General features: G+C 42.1%; 1 long non-coding RNA gene across 1 annotated transcript in view; it reads left to right on the top strand.

Moving 5' to 3' along the window:
• Positions 1-4028: 4028 nt before the first annotated feature.
• Positions 4029-5399, top strand: part of LOC146675723 (uncharacterized) — a 1586-nt gene continuing 215 nt past the window's right edge. The window contains exons 1-3 of the long non-coding RNA XR_014910320.1: positions 4029-4450; positions 4619-4682; positions 5081-5399. The exon at positions 5081-5399 is cut by the window's right edge and continues 215 nt beyond it. This is a non-coding gene — a long non-coding RNA (uncharacterized LOC146675723). The remainder of the gene's footprint in view (positions 4451-4618; positions 4683-5080) is intronic.

The raw sequence follows: 5399 nt of genomic DNA, 5'->3' as shown, positions 1-5399 counted from the left end.
AGTCCCATAGGAAACAACACAAAAAGTTGTTTCGTGAGGCGCTTTCTGAACATTCTTTGCTGAGACTGAGCTAGATGCCTGGTGCACAGAGTTCAAATGGTCAGACCGTGGAACACAACACTTAACCGAGCCCATTTGGTTACTGTCATGGATGTCTGGTGACAGAGCAGGTGAGCAGGTAAGACAGTCACTTTGAATAGCTACATGGCTAATTGTCTCCATATTACCAGGTTTAGGCAGAACAGAAGAGTCACTGGCTGGCTCATAAACACTGGGTTTACTCAGAGGACCAACAGGCACAGAAATAGAAGCTACTGAGTTAACTGCCTCGAAATCCTGAAACTCTAAATCTGCTGAGTCACAATCTACGGATTCAGGCTCAACAAAATCCACGGAGGGAAGCACAGTCTTACTCACAGAGGATGCAACGTCAGGGAGCCTGGGACCTGAACGCTTGAGCGGAATGTGAGAAACACGATCACTCTCACTAAAGGATGAAAGCTGCTCCGCTGCTCGGGAACGCCGGCGAAGTGAACGCCGTTTTCTCCGGGAAGAGGGAGGAGACGAGCCGGGCCGCGAATCCTCCAGCGGACCGGGCTGAACATCCTCCGGCTCTTCATACTGGAGCAGCTGCTCCAGGAGGACGCCTACAGTGGAGACGAGGAAGTCCTGGATGTGGGGGCGGAGCGCGCCGAATAGCCACGGGAGTCCGGACACCATCCGCTGTAGACGGACGGCTACGGTCTCCCGGTACTCACCCTCAGGCAGCGCCACCCACTCCTGACAGTGATACTCCACTGTATAAATCAGATCCTCCCGGAGGTCAGCGGAGGGGTTGTGAATCGCTGGGTCCATGTCGTGGTCGCGTTCTTCTGTCATGGATCGCTGCGTGGCAGGCGGGAGGAGGACCCAATCGCAAGATTCACAAACATGGGGATGAACTCAAAAGCAGCTTTATTGCTGACAGGCAGAACATAGGAAATACAGAACTCAACTAAACTGGGAATCAATAAACTAACACTCTTAGGGAGACACAGGGAAATCCACACAGCAATGAGGGAGAACGCGACGCCGAACAGAGGGAGACGCAGACAGAAATACACAGGGTTAACGAGGAAAGTGGGAACACACGGGGAACACAGCTGACACAGATAACCATAACGAGACAGGGCGGGGTGAACATAACACTGACGGGAGACGGGCAGAGTCAAACAGGAAGTACAGAGGTTCAGACAGGAGGAGAGAGAGCACGGGGAAAACACAGACATAACGGGCTGGGGAAACATGGAACAACCACAAAGGGAGACGAGGGCTCATAAATACACAGAGGGCACACAGGGGGGAGAGAGAGCACGGGGAGAACTTAGACATAACGGGCAGGGGAAACATGGAATAAAACATAAGGAGAGACGGGGGCTCACAGATACACAGACAACAGGGCAACTCAGGAAACATGGCCTAAATAGGGAACAAAATACAAACATACAAGAAAACTAAGAATACTGGGCCAACATGGCCCAGGACCATGACACTCAGTTATAGTAGAAAAGTGTAACATAAATAAGAAACAGTCCATTTACCAGTTCGGCATCCCAGGTGTTGGTGAGTGAGCTAGTAGCTAAGAGTGCAATGCACACAAGTGTGCGTTCACTTACACAATGGCTACAAGTAGAGGAAAGTCATAACTTAAATCTGCTGATAACATTGATTGAAGTCATCATCCCTCCCTGATTCTTTAAGGTCTTTATGCGTGTGCTTTCAGTCTTCACGTGTCAAGTAGTTGACACAGATTAACTCTGACATCCAGGAAATGCCAACAGCGAGGAAACAGCCGAGCCAACAAATGAACAAATTCTTCCTTCTCTTATTTTTCAGTTCATGCATCCTTGATTTCTTTGCTCTCATTTCCTTGAACCTATCAGTGTATCTTAGCTCCTCCCACCAGAGAAGTGAGCAAGTGAAGCGAGAAAAACATGTAGAGCGGAGCTAAGAGGCTTTTAACAATATCAGACATCCTTGCTTTAGTCGTTTTAAAGCAATGCCAGTTAAATATAGCACATCCATTGTTTCGTTACAGCAGACTACTACTAAAGTATTTGGCTGGGTCCGTGTGATGAGTGAGACTTTTAAGTCTGTGCCAGAGACAGAATAATTTTCTTACCCAGGATATACTGAATGCAATTTAACAGTTAAGTTAACACATAAACAAATTCTTCCCCCTCTCTTTCATTTTTTTTTTGGTTTCTACATCCTTGATTCCTTTGCTCTTATTTCCCCAATCATCAAATTGCAGCTCAGTCCCTCACACATGACAGGTGAGCAGACAAGGTGAAGAAGACATGAAGAGAAAGGAGCTAAGACAACATATATTCATGCCTCTGAGCCATTGAAGCAAAGTCAGTTAAAAATTATGTTTGGCACAGATGCTGCTGTCCATTGTTTTGTTGCAGCACACTCCTACATATTTACAGAGTCCTGTTTCCACTCCCTGTTTGTTATGTCTCTTTTATACATCATTGGTAAAAACACTTTGCTCAGGATATAGTAGATCCTCCACATCTCCCCTTTCCTGGTGCATTTTAGAGACTCAAACATGCTTCAAGATGGCACATTAAGACTGAATCCTGGGTCACAGCCTGCAGCACAGAAAAGAAGGGCAATGAACAGATAAATGAGGAAAAACCTAAGCTGTTGCAGTCCTGTTGTTCATACCTGTTTTAGACAGTAGGGTGAGCAGTTTAATCCTTCATCTGTATTTAGGTATAAGAGAGCCATGACTGCTTTGAGAGATCAGTTATTGTGATGGATTGTAGTTGTTGAACTTGGATGATGAAATCATCTACTTCCTGCAGGGTTAATGATCACCTTCTTTGATTTCTCAAGTGCATTGAAAAATGATTCAGCTGCTGCTAGTGAGAAAAAAGCACAGTAATGTCAGTAAACACCACCTCATGGATCACTGACTGCCTGACAGACTGACCACAGTATGTGAGACTGGGCCGAGCTCTCTTTCTGATTTAGTGATGTGCAGCAGGAGCTCCACAGGTGGACAGTTCTGTCCTGGACTTCATACACTCAGACATTCAGTACAAGTTTGAGTCAAGACACCTTCAGAAATACCCTCATGATTCTGCAGAGGCTGGATGTATTAGTGATGGCAGGAGGAGGAGTGTAAAGCGCTGGTGGATGATTTTGTGATGTGATCTGGAAACAATCATCAGCTGGGGAGATGTACAAGTACCTGGTACTTGTAGTACATGGAAAACAGGCTGAACTGGAAGATCAAAACAGAGGCTGGATACAAAGGAAATGAACAGACTTTTATCAAGTAGCGAGAGCCTTCAACATGTGCAATGCTGTTTCTGTAAGGCAGAATAAATATGTTGATCATTATTAAATCATTTAGAAGAGAGAGACTTAATGTTTAATGCTTGGTAAAAAGTAAATGGCCTGTATTTGTACCCAGAAAGGGTCATCTGGGGAAAAGGAGGATCGCATTTGTCGGCCGCAGTTGTCGGAGCCTGTGTGTACTTGTGTGTGCTTGTAAACGCGGAGAAGCGCGGCTAAAAAACTTTTAAATATTACTTTTTCTGGGTCACAAAATAAACTTTTAAGATATTTTCAGGCGAGGATGTAGCTGTGTAATGCTCAAATATGTACTTAATTTATCAAAACATCACATATTTGCAAAAATGCTCCGACGTTTTTGGAGACATTTATTTTTTTTAATGCTTTGAGGCAGCTTTTGAACATCTGTGGCATCTATTAATGTCAAATCTAGCCTTTCTTTAACAACATAAGCAAACTGCTTTTGTATTTAACCACTTTTCTGTTTAATTACATTTTAAATAATAATAATAACAATAGTATTTATTTTGTTAAAAAAATGTGTTTAAAAACAGGTTTTGTTGTGAAAGCTATAATCCAGATTAGTGGCCTGTTAAATGGTTAAAGTCTAGGTTGGCTTTATACTTGAGAATAAAGTAACATAGCTTGTCCTTCTAAAGAATTAAGTTAAATTCCACAGTTAAATCATAAGAAACATTATGTTACATATAAACCCTGCCATATGTTAGATCTGGTCATTTTGCTTATTAGAAACTTTATATATTGGAAGTTAACTTTTAACAAGCATGTAATGATTATTTTTAAATTAGGTGGTCTTTTTTTAAAACACATATATCTTTAGGCCTAAACTGACAGTGCCAATACCACACATTCAGACACCATCAGTAGATGGTGTTTTTAATACTATATGTGTTAGTCTAATTTGGTTGTATGGGGTCTACATTGACCTTCTGTCTTGTAAGTTATTATGACTGCACAGCCATTAAGGATCAAATCAGGTTCTAAAAAATGTTCTGTTCTTTCTCCCTCTGCTTGCTTCTTACTGTCTTTGAGTTTCGGGACCAGCACTCCTGCTGTTGGACAGAAAGACATCAACTCAGTGGTAAGTGTTTTGGTTTTCCAATATATTAGCAATTGTCAGTGACATTTCTATTAATCAGGCTGAACTTTAATCATACTTTAGATCAGCCTGTTTTACTTATTGTTTTATTTGTGCTTTGGTTTGAGGAAGTTGTTTCTTCACTAATCTTTTCCTGTCTTCTGTTATTAGACTTGAGATATGACTGCACTATGCTGTTGCTGTTGACTCCAGTTAATTCTACAAGACATGCTGTGTAAGTAAACAAACAACAACAGTTTGGTCTGCATTTCTTGAAAGATCACATTACGAACTTAGTTTAGAGGGTCTACACTGTATTTAGTGAAGTCTGCAGGTTTTCTAACAGCAAACTTTGTTTTGTGCCCAAATCATTTTGCACATCATTAGAATAAAAGTTATTAGCCATGTTTGCATAGCCCTTTTTAAAATGATGCTTTCATGACATTATTGTATGTTTGGTGGTGATCACGGCTATCCAGACTGACAAGTGGGACATTGAATGTCACCTCCCCGGTGGGGAGGGAGCCTGAGATTGTCTAAATTTGAGTCTGTTCTATACCAAATGCAGGGGAAAAAATGTTTTAAGAAAGCAATTAAGTTCGTGTTCCAAAAAATATGATTGCTTGCTTGCAGGACACCAGGAGAGATGAGTCCTCCATCACAGATGGTGTGGTCAGTGAAGATGGTCGCCTGCAGGTTCAAGCTCATTGCATCTCCAACCCACATCCACTGCCACTGTACTTAAGGGAAGTTAAAGACTTTCTTCTGCACCTACATTTGGATCACCTCGATCCATGATAGTCATTCAGGCAGTAATGCCTGGACTGGAAACAAGCCATCCTTAAAATAATACAACATTCCAGCTCCTGTGTTGGAATGGAAAACAAATGTGTTGTTTAAATCAGAGACTGCACTTGTGACAGAAAAATAAATATTTTATTTTGATTATATA

The sequence above is a fragment of the Rhamphochromis longiceps genome, linkage group LG3 (assembly GCF_057381845.1).
Source record: "Rhamphochromis longiceps isolate RC_006_pf linkage group LG3, R_longiceps_female_GT1.1, whole genome shotgun sequence".
NCBI lineage: Eukaryota > Metazoa > Chordata > Actinopteri > Cichliformes > Cichlidae > Rhamphochromis > Rhamphochromis longiceps.
The sequence above is the reverse complement of the archived record's forward strand: the minus strand, read 5'-3'. Positions and strand labels throughout refer to the sequence as shown.